The sequence below is a fragment of the Macrobrachium rosenbergii genome, chromosome 43, assembly GCF_040412425.1.
Source record: "Macrobrachium rosenbergii isolate ZJJX-2024 chromosome 43, ASM4041242v1, whole genome shotgun sequence".
Taxonomy (NCBI): Eukaryota; Metazoa; Arthropoda; class Malacostraca; order Decapoda; family Palaemonidae; genus Macrobrachium; species Macrobrachium rosenbergii.
This window is the reverse complement of record NC_089783.1, coordinates 30,719,125-30,739,124: the sequence shown is the minus strand read 5'-3', so window position 1 is coordinate 30,739,124 and position 20,000 is coordinate 30,719,125. Positions and strand designations below refer to the sequence as shown.

Below are 20,000 nucleotides of genomic sequence, written 5' to 3'. Positions count from 1 at the left end.
GCCTTATATACTAAGCAGTCAATTTTTAACACGTCGACGTGGGTAAGTTTCTCTCTCTCTCTCTCTCTCTCTCTCTCTCTCTCTCTCTCTCTCTCTCTCTCTCTCTCTCTCTCTCTCTCATATACTTCAGTGATAACGTTGCAGGTCCAAGATTATAATTGATTACAGTGAGTCATTCAGGTAAATTCAAGAGGACAGTTCAGTAGGTGGGAGGTTTCAGACGATAAACGACAAGCCTTATACCAGAAAGCAAAAAAAGGAAAGGAGTTCTCATCACTCTTTTCTATTGATTAATTCCCTGCATAAAATACGACTCCCTCGGGTTGCTCTTGAACTGTGAAACTTTATTTATTTTTTTTGTTTTAGTTACAAAAATCATTCTTCGGAGAGAAATATTTTGGAAGTCTGAGGCTTGATAATCATTTGTCAATATCAGGAAACATGAGGAATTCGCTTATTCCTTTTATTCCCTATTTTTCTCTTTCATGTTCTTACCGCTGCCCTTTTGTGCACGGAGGTCGATGCTCAAAGGTAGCTACATCTTCACTGCCAATTCCTTCTTCCTTACTCAGAAATTTTCTGTATTTGGAACAAGACAGAACACACTTTCCTTTCGATTTGCTGATAAAAGAGTAAGCCTTGTTCATTTCCGCTTTCTCTCTCTCTCTCTCTCTCTCTCTCTCTCTCTCTCTCTCTCTCTCTCTCTCTCTCTCTCTCTCTCTCTCTCCTTTCGAATTGCTGATAAAGAGTAAGCCTTGTTCATTTCCGCTTTCTCTCTCTCTCTCTCTCTCTCTCTCTCTCTCTCTCTCTCTCTCTCTCTCTCTCTCTCTCTCTCTCTCTCTCTTGCACGATTTGTCTTTGTCCTCATCAATCGTTGTATATCTTTACCTCGTCTTGAGTAGTATTACTTTTTGTTGCACATATATATTTCTCTCTAGTGCTGCCGCATTCAACATTTGTACTGCAACAAATCTATTTAATAAAAAAAGTGTAAAGGCGATGTCACACCAGCACGTTTTCCGGCTTCTTTAGTTACTTTATTAAGATTTGACGCCTCATAACAAAACTTTACGATCCTTAATATTATAATATTATGCTTTAAAAGTGTGCTCTGATTTTGCTCATCCTCGTATCTCATTTAGGAATTGATGAAATTTTCTTTCCAACTTCGATGTTACAGATCGTGTTTTTACCCCATAAAGATATCTGAAATTGATGCTAAACTCAGTCTATCCCGTAAAGCAACTAAATCTGACGTAGTAACAGAGTTTAGCTCTATCCATTCCAAGGGCAAAGCCGGAGTGTTGGTCAACCTGTAAATATGATTGTTATTGTAGCTAGCACACCATGATGAAACTTAAAAGTTCAGCGTACGGAAAGGTAATTGCTCTCAGTTTGGAATACCAGAATTGCTGATAGTGGCCATAAGTAGGGTTTATAGACTTGCGAAGATATAAGAGTAATTCGAAGTTGTTACCAGGTTCAGTTCTCTGTCTGCTGCTAACCAGAATGCTGTACAGAGCAGAATAATTTCTTAGGACCTTTAAGGCTGAATAGCCTTCGACTATGTTTCTTGTTGTGATACTTGGTATTCTGATTATTTCTAACAAGTTTGTTATAGCTTAAGATCTAGTACAGCTTACAACATTTTATATGATAAAAATATATGTGGGGTCATTTCACGCAAACACTAGACAATGTATTGTTCATTTTCTAAGTACCTTTTCAGGAATGCAGAAGTTAGGAAATAAGGTACATTTTTTTCAATGGTTGTATCAGTCTTACTGCTTCTAATACAAACCATCTCTAACCTTCCATTGTTCTCTAAAGTAATTTATAAACGTTCCACGAATCTAGATGTTTGCTGCATGTTAGGAAGTATATATGCGTACAGTGGCGCGATGCCTTTCTAGATCTGATTAGGAACAGAGAGGCGGACACTTTGCTATCCGTGTAGACACCTCGGGTGATACAGACTAATACATACACAAAACGAAGCCACTCCAACATCTTCTAAAAACATAACAGGCACCTCATACGTCTCGACTGTCGACCTAAACCGCGCAACGACTCCTCGCTGCTGGGAGAAAGGGCGCTGGTGACTGGTACAGTACATGTACATACGCTACGGGATCTAAGCGATGACAGAAAGGGCAGCCGATCGAGACTACAGTCTACCCCAAAGCCAAATCAAAGGCCTTCAAAAGAAGCTTCGTGCTTACCCATACAAATGGGAAAACAAGCACGTTAAAAGAAGATAGAAGATAATGTTGCCAGCGTATTTGAGTCCAGCCTTGTTGCAATTGACTTTGAGTTTGGTAGTCGTAAGATTTTCTCATGAACTTGGTTATTTAGGCGTTGCGGGCTATATGTGAACTTGTTCAGCTATTTTTTTTTTTTGTTTATAGTCACTGCCAATATAATTGTTAATTGTAGTTACCTCAACCAAGGAAGTTGTTGGGGTATGAGGAGTCAGTTTTCACCTGTCTCTACAAGTGAACGTAAGATGGACTTTCGATGAAACGATAAAAAGGTAGTTACTTGACCTCCCCCAGACGTTTAACTTTGGCTGAGTATCAGTGAATATTTTACAACGTTTCCTGGGGGATATTCGCTTTTTCAAATCTAAGAAATTGAAACGATATTGGACCTGGCCGTAGATTTAGTAACTATATCTTAAAATATTTCTCAGCTAGCAAGCAAGATTTTCTTCGGTTGCCTGACGGCAGTGTACATATGCACTCTGCTTTCTGAGTCGATTATAATTCCAAGTGATAAATATATATAAACGTTACTGTATCTTTCCCTTTTGTGATAAGAAATTATCCTATAAATGTATTATAAGTATATATGAAATGTTACGCGGTAGTATATGCTAAAATAAAGGCCTATTTAAGCTAGGTCGATGTTCTGTCAAATGGTTCAGATGGATTACACAAGAACTACATTATCATTCAGTTTTTCTTTTTATGATTTCACGGTTAGTCGCTGTTTATGTCGATTTTCTTGACTTACCTCTGTTACTAGACCGTCCCCGTTGCATTTTCATTAACGCTTATAAATCTTAATATCTATTCCAGTTACACATTTTAGTAACAGTGTGTTTATGATTTGCATGTTTAGCTCATTGGCAGGGTCCTTTTTTGAAAAAGGGTATGATCCAGCCACAAGATATAAATAAAGTCCGCTGTTAAACCCCCCCCCAAAAAAAAAAAAAAAAAAAAAAATTTTGGATAGTTGGTCGTCGATAAGTATCTGGGGTTAAAGGTTAGCTAGAACCATTAGGTCTTTCCCAGATTCATTTTCATCTGTAGCACATTAAGCATCGGTTGGTCCGAAGGACAAAAGTGTTTTTGTTTTAGGTTTTCTCACACATGTGTTCTGGGCTTTGTACGTTTCTGTTCTCCTCCTGCATGAAGAAAAATGGTGTAAAGGGAGGAAGACCCAGAGGTTGTTATAAATGCGTTGAGTGGCAGGAATTAATTATTCACTCGTTCAAGAAGAAGAATGTCAGCATAACCTGTAAGTCTGTATTGTGACCAGACAATTCAGCACCTCTTCTTGTTTCTGACGGTATCGTATAATCAGTAGTACAGGAAATCTTGAAAGTTTTAGATGACGTTTGCATTCTTTTCCTACAAGATTCTTTGATGAGTGCGAAAAGTCATCTACTTTCATGATCATGTTGTTAGTGATGAAAAGTATTCTTGGAAAATGGTTGACTACCAAGTCGAAGCACAAAATGCAAACTGATAAAATTTCCTCTCTCTCTCTCTCTCTCTCTCTCTCTCTCTCTCTCTCTCTCTCTCTCTCCAGAACTTGCGCATAACATTTTTGAATTCATTTTGCTATATTTTGTATCCTAAAAAATCATCAAAGCAATGAATCTGATAAGTTTTCTTACGTCACATTAAAGCGATTAGACACTCACACTCCGCTGCAAATGACCGATTTGACCATAAGGAGCTCTCTATTCAACCTGAATCTCATATGTACAACTGGAATGTACTAAGCTATCTGAGACTGGCGCTCCCAGACTCGTCGTATTTAGGGCCTTGTAGCTAACCTCATTGTTTAAATGTTTAAGGTTACTTGGTTCTGGAGCCTCGGTTTCCATGGTAATGGTAGTGCAGTGTGAAACGTCGCCGAGAGAGAGAGAGAGAGAGAGAGAGAGAGAGAGAGAGAGAGAGAGAGAGAGAGAGAGAGGGTGGGGGAGGGAGGTGTGGAATAAACTAATCGGTAGACTTGAAATTTGGCGTTATTAATTTGAGAATATGTTTAATCTATATGTAAAGATCTTTTTGCAATATTAAGACGTTTGCCCTAACAGGGGGTGGCGTCGAAGAATAAAAAAGATAGCAAACGTTGCCATATCATACTGAAACTGCTGAATCGTACATGAAACATCCGCAGCATTTGCCGTTTTCAGCATCTACGTATGAAGCTCACCGACAGCGTGTCGAACCTTCCCCAGACATCGACACACAGTGGCTTCCATGATATTAAGGCCTCACCTTTCTATAACCTCTTTCACGCTCTCTGTTCACCCTCTTTAGGTCATTGATAACAACGTTCAACAGAATCCCGATGCCTGTTTTGAGAGACGCAGTTACAAACGGCGCTATCATTGCAATACAACGAGGCAATGGGACGATAATCAAATCGTCACTTACTCAAAGCATAGGCACTTCCTCGTTTTGAGGAAGACCTTCGATCATTTCAGTGGCAGAATGTATTCAGGATCATTCATTTATCAAGAATCAAATTCTCTCTCTCTCTCTCTCTCTCTCTCTCTCTCTCTCTCTCTCTCTCTCTGTGTGTGTGTGTGTGTGTGTGTGTGTGTGTGTATGTGTGTATGAGTGAGTAGGTGTGTGTATCAGACGTCCCCACGATGTATGATTGGTGCAGTATTTGAGAGGCTGTTGAAAGACTCGATGGACTTTTAAGGAGAATGATGGTGTAGGCTGAAGACCTGAGAAACTCCATTAAAGCCGTTGAGCATTCCAACAGTGAGCTGAGAGAGAGAGAGAGAGAGAGAGAGAGAGAGAGAGAGAGAGAGAGAGAGAGAGTTGCCTCGACCTTTTGTGGGAAAGCTGAGCTTTCATCGATCCCTAAGTTATTCTATTTAGGCCGTTTCATATTTTGCTTAAGGTTGGTATTATTTTTTTACTCGTATTTAACTAGCTCTTTATTATAGTTTTTTTTTAACCTCGTTGATTTTCCCGTGTTTTTTATTTGCGTGTTCATACATTCTATTTTTCATATATGTATTTGTTGCGTTTTGAATTAATACGTTATTTAATTTTTCTTTTTATGGTGTTTCAGTTTTATCGTAATACAAAGAAATACGTATTTTATAAAATGCGATAGGCATGGGCATACTTTTCCCCGTCTTAACGTCTGCCTGTGAATTTGCTAGTTGGAAAATTTACTGATAAATTTCATAAATTTAGACATTTCTCTGCAAGGCAAGGACTGATCTGAAAGATTTTGTTTTCCATTGGGATTCATTACTTACTATGGATACTTCTAGATATTTTGTCTAGGTCCTTCATTAGCCAGTAACTAACCTATTGGAAATTTTGCAGATTTAGATTTAAAATCTTGTCAGGGTCTTGTTGTAAGGAACTTTATTCTGAAAGTAACACTATACTGAGGTTGGATTTACTTTAGAAAAATGTTGTTAGGTTTGTACTTGACCAGTAGTGTTTATTTTGGTAGTGAATCTTGTCTCATTTTCTTGTTAGGAGACGAATAACATCTTTTAAAAGTTGTAGAATTGTACTAAGAAATCATGTCATTGAGTTACTTGAAAGTCTTGTTAGAATGCTAATTGATTGTTGTTCTTTGATGGCATTAAGTTTCTCTACAGCGACATTTACCAGGCCCCACCTGCAGTGTTTTCTTGTTTTTACTTTTCACTGGCTCCCTTTGGTGTCCTCCCACTTAGCGGTCAAAATTCTTCTACTTCATTTTGCTCCAACTTTCAGTTCTCAGTGTAGAACAATTACTATGATGATGTTTCTTATAATCTTTTGTATTAACAATCTCTAGATTTTGGTCTTGAATGACTCACTCGATTTAATAGACAGATCATTGAAGTGATCGTGACATGCATTACCAGTGTATTGGAATGAAAGTTCCAAAACGTCCAGCTACGTCACTGTTGCGCCTACCCCCCCCCCATCCCTTTCCCCCAGAAAAAATACTCTTCGATATAAAAAAAAAAAAAACTAAATCGACTTTCTGTTCTGGTTCCCCTGGGTCACATGTCAATCTGACTGGTAGTTTTAATTGTTACGGACATTTTAATGGGAAGGATAGATGCCCTGTCAAAACCTGGGCAGATGCATCGATAAAAATCGTAATATCCATACATGGAATGTGTGAAGTTACTATTATTTTATTACTGTTATTATTTACTCGTTTCTAATGTGTGTTCTTTCAATATATTTTGCAATGTCCGGTGGTATGTTAGCGAATTTTATGTGGAAAATTGTTTATGTAAAAGTAATCATATGTTGTTAACAGCTCATTCACAGATGATAGCTAAACACCGTGCTTAGTGGGAAGTAGTTTTTTGAATTTAACAACTGAAAATATTATGCAAAGCCATTAAAGACAGACCCAGGTAATCTTACTAATGATATGTAATAATGAATAGAAGAAAAATACGAAGGATTCGCACAATATTTTAAAAAATGGCTTGTGCACGCAAGTCATAAGGAAAAAATATTTTGAGCGCCTCTTGAGTAGACTACATGAGACGGTGTAGAAGTCGGCAATGTTGTGTTAATTGCTCCTTTGCCGACAGGTGAAAGGTGTCCTGGCATCTCTGTGTATTATGTAAAATGTGGCAAAAATGAATGTACATTCTCCAGCTGTATTTGTGGTCTTTGGGAATTTGATTTTTGTGTTGGGTTATGTGATTTTCTTTTTTAATTAATTTCATGGGCAAACAGCAATTGAAGCGGACATTGTGGATTTCATAAACTGCATTGTCAACATGAATGATGGTTAAATAAATTGTAGATCTACTTTGTATACTTAGTGTTTTATTGTAGTGTCATTATTTGTAGTCCTCTCCGGGGTTTGACTGCGAAAAATGTAATAACTGATATTTTCTAGGTTAGGAAAACTGGGGGAATGATAACGAAACTGGATCTTCTTGGGGAATGGAAATTCATAAGCTTTATCAATGTCACTACTCTCCTTTTGGGTAAGCGAATTCATTAAATTCTTTGCAAAATATACTTTGATTTGAGTTCGAGTTTACTTGGCTCAGGTGATTTTAAGGTGTGTCATAAATATTCTATTGGTAAAAATGTGTCTATTCTACCGAAGGTTTCCGAAATTTGGGTGGATTTTTCCCCAAGACTAAATATTCAATAACGGTGTTGGTGTGAAGCTACTAGAATTGCTTGAGGGATTCTAATAGGTTTAAGTGTCCCATATTCGTCTGCGGACTTTGGCCTTCGACAGTTTCAAAGAGTGGTCGTTAAAATATGGAACACGGTAGAACCATGATAGGGAAACTTAAAGTTCCGAAGCACCACCTATATCACTATTCTTCCTTAACAAGGGCAAAGATATTTGTTTGAAATTTGGTCCTCAAACTAGGAAAATCACAGGATGGATGGTTTGAAATTTTTGGTTTACTCACTATCCGGAGAATTTTAGATCTCCTTAGATTCCTCAATACATTTTTCCTCCTTTGTAGATGTAATGAGGCACTCTGGGTAAAATTGGCAAAATCTTTATCATTATGTGTACCTACATATACTTGTCAGCCCCAAGCGGGCTTTGCCTCTGAATGCCATATATCCATCCAGACATCCGTGTGATATCGTTCGTGTGCTTGTAGAACCCGGGACCCACTTAGTGGGGTAAAACCTATAGAGCCATATAAAGTAAATATTGTTGCGGCCTGGAATATTTGGTTCTTGATGTTCAGTAACTTGAGAACTCTTTATCTGCGTTCAACCTGATGTGAAAAATGAGTAAACAAATAAATAGATAAATAAATAAACTGGTGTATGTAAAAAAAAATGTCATTAATACAGTACTGAAAGTATTGACCTCAGTATAATAAATTGTTATGGTTCCTGAACTGATTTAAGGTCCAGGCAGCCATGGCACAACGAGAGAGAGAGAGAGAGAGAGAGAGAGAGAGAGAGAGAGAGAGAGAGAGAGAGAGAAAAGCTTGTGGTGAAAATCCTTTTGAAGTGTTCATATGGGCGACGTTGGATGTTGAAGTGGCAGTTTGCAAAGCATCTGCGGGAGATCACACTTCGATTTGACAGATCCTCTCGTTGGGGATGACGTTTCATTTTCCATTCAGGAGGATTCCTTGTATTGAAAATTGCCCCTGTCATGCATGTTGACGTGCGTGAACTTATCTTTCTTCATCTTCGCTTATTTCTTTGTTTCACTTCTTTATTGGCTCCGATACCGAATGAGGAGGCCGAGGAGTATTGAAAAGCAATACAGGAACGGGAGAGAATGAGAAAAGAAGAGGCCGCTGACCATTTTTGTGAGTGAGCGTGTGTTTAGTTTTTGTTTCTCTTATTGTAGTTGTCTGCAGCAGCTGGGTAGTGATTGCTGCCAGCGATCTGAAGAGCCCAGGGAGGGTCTCCCCCTTGTCCAAAAATCTATCTAATGGAACAGGTTGTAGAGAGATAATCATCATCAGATTTTATCCCCTTCTAAGGCCGGCAACAACAGCGTTGGGTTGGGGTCAAACAGGCGTTGTTTTCTCTCTCTCTCTCTCTCTCTCTCTCTCTCTCTCTCTCTCTCTCTCTCTCTCTCTCTCTACCCCATCCATAAGGGAAATGAAGAGAGTATCCGCGAAAAATATATTGCGAAAAGAAGTTTCGCTTCAGGTCGCATTTCGAAAATAGAAATAAGTCCTCAGTGGATTGATTTCTCTCATTTTAATTTCTTCCTTAGTGTAAGTAAATTGTTGAGTTGATTTTTGCCTGACGTTTCAAATCGTGCAGGTGTTTTCTCTAGCGCAACAGAACGCTCTCTCTCTCTCTCTCTCTCTCTCTCTCTCTCTCTCTCTCTCTCTCTCTCTCTCTCTCTCTCTCTCTCTCTCTTTTCCCCGCCCCTTTCGAACTTCGAAGGGAGATCACTATTGTTTTCCTCATCGAGGAAAGGTGGACCTCCTCCTTGGCGCCTTTTTGCATGTGCATTTGAAAGGTGGGAAAGGTCCTCGTATTGTGGGTGAATATGATTTTGTGGAATGTGGTTGAGAGGAACGTTGTGGTAAGTCCTGTGTCCGAAGGAGTATTGTGTTCTTGCGAGGCGCGGCAACTCCGAAGGGGGCGACCGGCAGCTACCACCACATCTGGGGGGATATCAAGTGCACACCACCAGGCACCACAGACCAGTCGCCTTATTGGTGTGAGAGAGTGAGGACGGGAGCGGAACCGTCCGGCAGCGCGCGCGTTGTGTCTGTTGAAGAGTCGCGCGATCAGGCCCCCGTACCCGAGGTCATTGCGCCAATTCCATTTCGCATATTACGCCCCGTAAGCTGGTAGTGTTTTAGGGGGCCCTTTTTTGAATTTTGCCAAGGAAAACAATGTTCGATGCTCCTGCGAGAGGAGACGATGGGTTGGAAGGACAGCACCACCTTCTATCCTGAGTGAGTGAGTGTGTGCGTGCGTGCGTGTGTCGGGCGGTCGAAAAGGGGAACAGGAGTAGTCCCCTCCCCTCCCCCTCTTAAGGGGAACGTTTCGATCCTTTATCAGTCGAGTTGCACCTTTTAGATATAGCGATTTGGACGTCCTCCTAAGGATCAACCGTGTCGTCTGCAAAAGAGTGACGTAGACATCCCCAGGGACGTCGAGTCTGACGCACGCTGCCCTGGGGACCAACCTCCCCCACCCCACTCCTTTCCCCCTCCCCACAGAGCCTTCCAGTCATACCATCCCCCTTGCCCCAACTGCATCTCTCTCTCTCTTCCTTCCCTGGACGAGCAGTCTGTGACAAACAGACGCACAGTTATACTACATCTCAAAGAAGGTAAGAAATAAAGTCTATAATTTTATCATGTGTGTCATCTGTTCGTGCGATCCCTCATGTGTGTATGTGTGCGCGTGTGTATGTAGGGGGGGGGGAGGAGGTTGGACGGGTTGTTCGCGCGCGCGCAATTTGCCTCGAATGTGTTACTGTTTCTGTGTGTGTGTTTTTTTTTTTAATGAGCCTTGTGTTGTTCTGCCTTTGCATATACCGGCATGATAATAAGCCTGTCATTGATTTTTGTGTGTGAAATGTCTAGAGTCGGGTAAACCTATCTCTTCTCCCTTTCCTTCCTCCCTACTCCCCCCCATTCTCTCAGTCTCCCCCTCCTCTCTCTCTCTCTCTCTCCCACAAATTCTCTCTTTCTATCCCCCTTCCCGTCTCCAGGATCCTCCCAACTCACATGGAATGAGTGACAAGAATTAGTCGATAAAGGCGGTGTCCTGGGAATTGAGTTGAGGCTTCCGGGTTTTGCTAAGGATCGCCAGGGTGAAAAATGGGTATTCCTTGAGGACACCCGGGTAGGATATGTCGATGTTGTTGTTGTTGTTCGTCGTCGTTGTGAGGTGATGCCGAGAACATGAGTCCAGGACTAGGGTCTGTTTCATTGAAGCTGGGTCGGGTCATCAAGCAATGGATACCTCTCCGTCAGACGTCATGTAAAATGGAACTAGAGCTCGGAAATTCTCTCTCTCTCTCTCTCTCTCTCTCTCTCTCTCTCTCTCTCTCTCTCTCTCTCTCTCTCTCTCTCTCTCTGTTATTGGAAAACCTTGGAAAGGTTGAATAATGTGTGGTTTATTTCGTTGCGGAAAGAGCCTGGAATGAACATTTAGGGTGAGGATATACAGGCTAAACAAAGCATTGGGAAGTTCTTGGCTAATTTCACATTCACAAAAAAGAGACAACTCTGTAAAGAAAAAACTTATCAAAAGGACCCAGACAACGCAATAAAAACATAGATAATGTACACCTCTGATGGTGCTGCATCGTAATTTTTTTTCGTGGAACACCTGCGATTAGTTATTAATACGAGCGTTATGGATTTTATGGAGCTACGGTGGTAGATTATAGACAGGCCCAGAATATAAATGACCAGGGGGGAATGAGACCAGCCGGCATTTCTACCATCTGATCGCAATGTTGGGGGGGCGGTGAAGTGACCATTGCCCAAAAAAAAAAAAAAAAAAAAAACACGTTAATATCGGGTTTGTATAGGTGAAATTGACTAGATTCCAACAAAAAAAGATACCGCCATTCATAGCTGTATCTTTTCATCCATTTATCGTTGAGTATGTTAAAATAATTAGGGCATATCAGTGCAATCCCCGTGAAGAACATTTAGCGTCACTGCCTAAGCAAAACCGTGTCAATTCCGCGTCTGATGTTCCCGCATGAAATCCTGCCTCATTTTCCAGCTTACAGGAAGCGTGCTGACGATGGTAGCGTTTAAAGGTCTGCTGTAGAATCATGCTCGCTCAGCCATTTGCAAAATTTGTATAGGCTTGGATTTAAGACGGATGATATTGCCGACGGCCAAGACAAGGCAGGAGAGCAATGTTGCCTTGTGAATCCTTTTAATACAAAACACACACACACACACACACACACACACACACACACACACACACACACACACACACACACACACACACTGTACATTCAGCGGTGGATGCGTGTAACGTTGGGCGTGTGTAGAGAGATATCCCCTCCTACTTCCATATTGAACGGGATGACGTCAGCACACTTGCACACCGTATCTACAACTCTACCTCCCTCTTTCCTCCCTTTTATTGTATCCTTTTGTGTGTGCATACACACCAACGTACAAACGTGTATGCATACACATACATACACACTATATATATATATGTGTGTGTATGTATGTCTATCAAGTTGAAAGAATCTTTTGAAATAGTTGGACAAGGAAATGAAAACGAATAGAAAAAAAGAGATTAGCACAAAGCGGAAAAGTATTGACAGACGAAGGGGCACAAGACTAAGTATTATTTGAATACCTTGATACAGGTGTGTCTGTGCGTGTTTGTGATAGATCATGCGCGCGCTTACGCAAAAACTTGGTTTGCCGAAAGTGGTTCAGCATCTAAAGAGGAAACTGGGTAAGTTTTTGCGCCGAGTATGACTCTGTTTTTCCTTGTTATTGAAAGAACTTCATCACCGTAAGTTTCCCTTTGATGTTCTTCGCATCCATAACAAAAAATGTTCTTTTGAATAAATGACAATTACTGTATTCTTTTGGATTTTGTAGTCGTACTGTATTTTCATGAACTTTTCTCTTTGTACTGTACTATATTGCATTGGTGGTTTTCGGTTGTCATTAATGATAATGTAATGATAAAACATTTTTGTCGTCAAATATAGTCGTTATATTATTATTATTTAAAATAATATGTAATTAATCGGTTTATCATCGCTATCAGCTGCATTAAAATTGATCAGTAGCAAGGGACTTTAGCTTTCTTTCGTAAAAATGGCATTTTTCATAAGGTGCCGACTTCTTCCTTATGTAGCCACGTAGTTGACTGAAGGGTTTTTGATAAATTTCCCCTAGAGTCATTGTTGCTGCGACTCGTATTGATTGCAACAATAGGCCTAACTGGGCTCTCTTCCTTTTCGAACAAACACATGCTAGTTTCTGCACAGCAACTAGCAATAAGCTAGCGTATAGCTTTCTCTTCCGCTTTGCAACAGTAAGTTTTAGAATTATTATCGACTCTTGCCCGCCTAGCAGTTTGAAGTTAGTTTCCATGTTATTTAATAACTTATGCACATAGCAATGGTGGTCTGGTTTAATACCGTTTTCTTATTTTTATTCGCGAAGTTCCTAGCAAGTTAGCTGGCTTATTATTGATTCGTTTGCATATTAACTAAAAGTAAATTAGTTCGTTGGTGTTTCATCAGCCTATATAGCATCTAGAAGTCAGCTAACTTAATGTCTTTTCTCATCTGCATGGCAATTAAAACCAAGATAACTTATTTGAGATATTTAGTATATATATTTCACTGTGCCGGATACCAATTATTTTAAATGTACAAATAATTCTAACCCTATTACGGAGCAGAGCAGTTTTTATTTTTCAAGGTTATATTCAGAACCAAAGTAAATGTCAAAAGACCATGACGCCAGGACACCCCGGTTAGCAAGGCAATAAAATAAAGTAAAGAAACTTTGCCACGAACTTAGTACCGTGACTTGGCTGGAGCAAATGTTGATAAATGAATTTTCTGAGTATTTATTTCCGAAACTGTGGCGCTTTCCCACATCCAGGATCTTGACTTGAAAGTTAATTTCCATAGCCTTGTGAAAGCTGTGGGGAATCATCTCTCGAGTCCACGCCTTTGGGTATTGGCCGTATTTCCGGTTATATGTGCATTCGTGATTTGATTGATTTATTGGTATAGTAAACTGGCCTCAACAAGAATAAATCACAGAGGCAAGAACGAAAGACCACACTCAGTGGATGGTGTATTTTCTAATTTTTTATTATTTTTTAGAAGAGAATATTTTTGAAAAAGTGATACTTCAAGTTTCAAAAGAAGTTGTAAATGAAACAACATTTTGCCTTTTGAAAATATTTTATCAAGTTACAACTTTTTTTTTTTAGTGCCCCATTGCGTGGTAGCCCTTGACGTTTCTTGTACTTTATCAAATTATTACATTATCCCATTCGAAAATATACCGATATCCCAACAAAAAAAAGGCAATAATATCGTCAGGAACTTCAACACCAGCCTTTTTTTTAAATCCAAAGCAAAGCTTTTTAAAGCAATGTTTGCCCTCCATGAGAGCTTTCCCGTGTACAGCATTAAAGATCTCCCGCATTATTACAAACTGTGAAAAGAAAATGACTAGAAGGTGCATGCAACTCCCCCCTACTAACACAGTGTATGCAAGTATCATTCCTTGGTACTTCTTTATTCTTATTTCCTAATTAAGGATATTTCACACAAAATTTTTGACAGTATATCCCCCAATGTATTTAAGAGCCTCCTCCTCAATTACTCCCTCGATATCATTTTTTTATTTCTGTGTTTGGTCTCAGAAGGTGTTCTTCCTCATCAAAAATATCTTTTTCTAAATGGAAATAAAAATTTCCAAACGTATGTTGTTAGACGCATTTCTAATGCTAACTCCCTTTCTTTTGTTATATATTCATCTTCATTGGGAGAGTCAAGCGATACTTCAACTGCGGTGATATTACACTTTTCACTTATTACCTTCATTTCCTTCCCTAACAACATTTTTTTTTCTTAGCCTAAATTTAAAATTCACTGCATTTGCCTTATGCACCCACAGAAATGTTCAAGGCAATCTTGATTTAATCTTTGTGTCAGTAGGTAGTCGATACTATGAGAGGCTTTTAACTTATTAAACAAAGCAATGGTGGATTTACATGATAACATTATTCCTTTCTGGAACTTGAAAAGACTTTTTGTATTTGGACTTTTAACTCTCATAGTACTTATTACCTCGCATTAGGACTTTTAACTCTCATAGTACACATTACCTCGCTAACCTTGAGGAGTGTACCTGTTTGTTTTTCTACATCAATACCAAAAGCATTGCATGTAATGCATGAAGAATTCATGTTGTCGAACCAGTCATTCATTATTAAAAGAATAAAATCGGATGTTTGACTCCAGTTTTGACATTCCAGCAGTCCCTTTTCGCCTAAATATTTTACTGAACAGTTGCACTGCTAATTTAACGCGCTGTCATTGTTGACCAGTTACATTTAAATGCATTTCATTGATCTTATATGCAAGCCCATAATCTGTTTTGGTTTTACTAAAGCACTTCTCGTATGCCAGCATCTGAAATACACCCGAGTCAATAAAATTATTTCTAACTTTTTTGATGAAATGGAGAACGTCCGAGAACACAAAAACTTCTCTTTCTGCCTCAGGATTTTTGAAAGATGCCTGGTTTCAAGAAGGTCAATATTAAACTGTTTCCACACACGGCGATCTACCCACTAGCTTTTCGTTTTTTCACGTGTATTAGAACAGTCAAATTCCGCGCAGTCACTTGGCATTAACACAGATAGAATGAACGAACGAATAAAAAGATATATGGTCACACAACAAGTCCTGTTGTTTACCTTACCTCTATGGGTAGCAAACTAAAGCATTGTTTTGGTTAACCACGTGTGTGAGACCAGGGCGCGTGACGTCTCAGTATTGGTGATTCATACCCAAAGCTGCGCGCTGGCTTACCTGTTCTATCTGTTCTAGACCGTGGTTTTCTGATATAAAGAAATAAAGTAAAGGTTAGATTCAGGATCGGCATGACTAGGATTGAAACCAGGTGAAGGACCCCGTTATACTGCTATGAATATATCTTTGAACATTCTCATATCTACAAACAGATCCCCATTCGAATCTTACTCGTAGGCAAGAAACGCAGTTACTGAGATCTGAGAGTGACGATAATCGATCGTAATCCGCTTGACGTAGATTTTGTGCTTTTGACATAACTTTTTGCTACACCACTGGTCTCTTATTTTCTCGCCATAAACCACACATAAGTATAACATCCCCATCGTGACCCGCGTGATAGTGTTGGAGTGGCTAAATATGCATTTTATATTCTAATCATTGCATGGGTACAGGGAAAAAAATCCGATTCGTACAAAGCACAGATTCACGATAAAAAGGTGAAGTACGTTACCTCATGCAATACACTAGAAATTAAATTGCCGTGCACACACTCATTCAGCAGTGTAAGACTATTTTGTATTTAAACAGGACTTCATGAGGTATAGGGGAAGTCTACGTACACACACACACACACACAATATATATATATATATATATATATATATATATATATATATATATATATATATATATATATATATATATATATATATATATATATACAGTATATATAAAACTGAATCATGAAGATATGAAACTTGATGAATGTGTAAATAAAGGCAAATGCCACGAATGTTCTTAGCCTGCCTTATTTTAGTGGATTTGAAACCATAAAATCATTGTTAAAATCTTTTAATGTCACCATGGTTTTTGCCTATAATAACTTACTAAAAGGAATATTAATAAAAAATAGCCCTAAGGAAAGCAACAACACATAATATATAAAATTCCATGCTTGGACTGCTCTTCTTGTTATGTAGGTCAATCTAGTCAAGATTTAAAAGTGAAAATTAAGCAGCACAAGTATTTTGTCAAAACTGGGCAAACATCCAATGCAATATTCATTCATTTAAGTGAAAACTCTCACTGGATAAATTGGACTGACAGTTCAGTGATTGCCAGATCGAAAGATTTCTCTTAATGAAATCTTTTAGAATCTGCAATTGTACAGCTTACTTCCAGCTGTAATTTCAACCTTAGCCCTGGCATGTATTATTTGGACCCATGTATTAGTAAAATGTTCAAGAATGAGAAATAAAATCACTGTCTTAATTACTGATTAGTTACCTTGTATATATTTTCTTTGTATTCGTGTGTGTAATAGTTTTTTGAAAATGTTCACTGTGCAAGAATTGTTATTGTTTACCAAAAGGAGAATAATTTAAGTGTTGTACTTTTATAAATATGTAATCAGCTTATTCATTCCAGGGTAATTTTTAGTGGTCAGTCTATTCCCCTGTGCAATCCTTTAATTGACTCCTCCCTACTTTAGAGCCAGTTGGGCCTAATTCTTTGTAAAACGTCTCATAGATTTACCTTTGTTTCGGTAGGTCCACTAATTCCTCAACTGTGTTGGATTCCAGGTGCATCTGTTCCTTATAATCCTCATCCTCGGGGATATCTGCATGTCATATGTCAATAATATGAGCTTTCTTGTAACCTTATTTTTATATTTTTCATTAGTCTGCTAGTAAAGGACTATGTGTTGAAAGGCCTAGAAACCACTCCGTTGTTTCACTTTCCCTCCGTGGCGTTTGTCATATATATATATATATATATATATATATATATATATATATATATATATATATATATATATACATATATATATATATACATATATATATATATATATATATATATATATATGTATATATATATGTATATATATATATATATATATATGTATATATATATATATATATATATATATATATATATATATATATATATATATATATATATATATATATATATATACATATATGACTATGTGTTGAAAGGCCTAGAAACCACTCCGTTGTTTCACTTTCCCTCCGTGGCGTTTGTCATATATATATATATATATATATATATATATATATATATATATATATATATATATATATATATATATATATATATATATATATATATATATATATTATAAAGTAGGGTGTTATTGCTGGTGGTATAAAGTTTTGTGATTTTATTATGTGGTTATCTTACTTTACCATGTTTACCTATGAGGAATTTTAATGGAATGAAGTCAGAAGAGTCTTTCTTTCTTTATTTAATTGATTTGGTTTGAAGTTTTACAAGTTCCGCAGCCAGGCATTTTGGTAAATGTCAAGTGTTTAAATTCGCAGTTTCGGACTTAAGACAGCCATTATACTTGAACAGCATAATATGGATATATGTATATAGACATGACGAAATATATCCGTAAGGCAACATTCACAACTCGCTGGCAGGATCTTTATGATGTGGGTCATGATATTGACGAATTCAAGTTACAACACAAATCATTTACATTTTTAATAAGCCATTTAAATATGCGCGAGTCATATTTAAAGAGCAAATGAAAAGATTAAGTCCTTTTCATTCTGAGCACTTCTTCCGGTCCATTTGGAGAAATAAAGGGTCTATAGAAATGTTCCCCACTTGACATTTGAGTTCCATAAGACACTTTGTCACGAGAGGGTTCACTTTTCCATTATATTGTTAGGGGATTTTTAGGCCGCATTGTATATACTAAAAGTAGACCATTATTTTATTCTATTTGTTTGTTCGATTTTTAGACTAAGAATAAAGCATACTGTAAACTACACGCGCGCGCATGTGCACCGACACACATACACACACATGCACGCACGCACTCGTGTACTGTATGTGTGTGTATATATATATATAATATATATATATATATATATATATATATATATATATATATATATATATATATATATATATATATATATATATATATATATATATCTAATACGCTTCTTTTGGAGAGGTTGCTGGAATATGTCTTTTTCCCGACATAAAGTTTCAGGTACCCATTTATATTTACTGTAGGTCGGCTGGTTGGTGGCTGGAGGTCCAGATATAAATCACGGACCTTTCAAGCGGGAGCCCAGTGCTTCACCAGTGAATATCATAAATCTCTCTCTCTCTCTCTCTCTCTCTCTCTCTCTCTCTCTCTCTCTCTCTTTGCCCGAAGGATCTATATCCGTCACTAGTGGTCATATAACACCCGCCGGGCCACCACTTCTCTTATTGATTCTATGCTTAACTGTTATTATGTATATGTGTATATATGCATATGTTTATATAGAATGCCTTACAAATAGTACAAAATGAAGTAGCTGAACGACATAACACGTGTTCCTTTTACATTCACATGTAATTATTCGTGTGCCAGTTTTTGTATGGATAGAACATTTTTGGTGATAGTGTTAATTTTATTTCTTTGTACCAGTTGCTGCTATGAAATAAAAATCACATTGTTGAAGAAGAGTCAACAATGGGAGAAAATAGCACAAAGGCCTTTCTTTTGTTTTCCAGGATTTCCAGACCTGGTGTGATCCAGTGCCGTATCGCTTCGCTAGTCCAGTGTTGGCTGCGCGCGTGTTTTATTATCTATGGTTATTTTTATAGCGCATGGGAACCCATCTAATGGAGGATCAGGGGGGGTTGGGTAGGGGGTCCGGGGTTGTAGGGGTGTTAATAAAGGAACAGCCCCTCCTGCCATCCTGGCCTGCTTAATCCCTTGGTAATTGGTGCTGTCTTTCCTTCTGCTGTGTTGTCTGTGTTTGTGCGTTGACGGCCAGCATTTTGCCGCTTTTGTTTTGACGCCGCACGTAAAGGTCATTGTTGCTGTTGTTATTGTTGCTGCTGCTGCTGCTGCTGTTTTTGCTGTAGCAGGGCCTCTATTGAGATTATAATGTGTTTACTCGTGTGTATATGTTTACAGAAAGACGGCAGGTGAATAGAACAGACAATTTTCTGTAGGTCTTTCAGATTTTGCTCAGTTTGTCAGAATTTTGTTTATTTATTTATTATTATTATTATTATTAGTATTATTATGATTATTATGATTATTATTATTATTATATTATTGTTGTTATTATTTTGGAAGGAGACCCTCTTTGAGACAAACTTCTTTCAAGGCAGAAAAGCAAAATTTGAAAGTGTCTTGTACCATGAAAATAGTTACTGATTCTGACTCATGTTGGAAATCGTGAATTTTATCTTCTTTTTTTATTCGCAAGGTATTTTTTTACTTTTACATATTTGGCATTGTATTTTTCCCCATAACCTTACATTTCCAATGCCCCAAACGTCAAGGTTATTAAAATAAATCGTAATGGAAGGTTAAATCTGGATCACAGGAAACTTGAGTCCTGCAAAGAGGTGAAGGAAGACATCAGTGAAGATGGAATGCAGAATGCACATGCAACAGAGCGGTTCGCAACTTGCATACACGCATGCATACCTCATTGTATTATTATTGTTATTCAGAATGAACAACCATCATATGGAACATGGTTAATAGGCATCAACTTACAAAGAAAACTTCCGCTAAATAGAATGCTATTTAAAGAGAAAACGTAGTGAAGAAAGTATGAAATGAATAACGAGAGGCAGATCAACCATATGATTAGATTAAATTTTGATTAATGGACATTACTTACCGCAACAACCTGACGATTGCAAAAATAACCATTAAACAAATTGGATCGCCAGTCGTCACAGGAAATGATTTATTGCACTGCCTACCTTGGTTTTTGGTAGATCTAAGAGGTTCAGGGAGG

The 20,000-nt window shown here is 38.0% G+C and overlaps 1 protein-coding gene across 23 annotated transcripts in view; it reads left to right on the top strand.

Annotated features, from left to right (window-relative positions):
* Positions 1-20,000, top strand: part of LOC136828730 (uncharacterized) — a 560,019-nt gene that overhangs the window by 320,744 nt on the left and 219,275 nt on the right. For 3 of the 23 annotated variants that reach the window (XM_067086907.1, XM_067086905.1, XM_067086903.1), the window contains exon 1: positions 9,390-10,026. The exons of 16 other annotated variants lie outside the window; for them this stretch is intronic. The gene's annotated coding sequence lies outside the window, so the exon portion shown is untranslated. Of the gene's footprint in view, positions 1-9,366; positions 10,027-20,000 lie in introns of those variants that run through there. 4 more of the 23 variants (XM_067086906.1, XM_067086904.1, XM_067086908.1 and 1 more) reach the window with 3 other exon arrangements.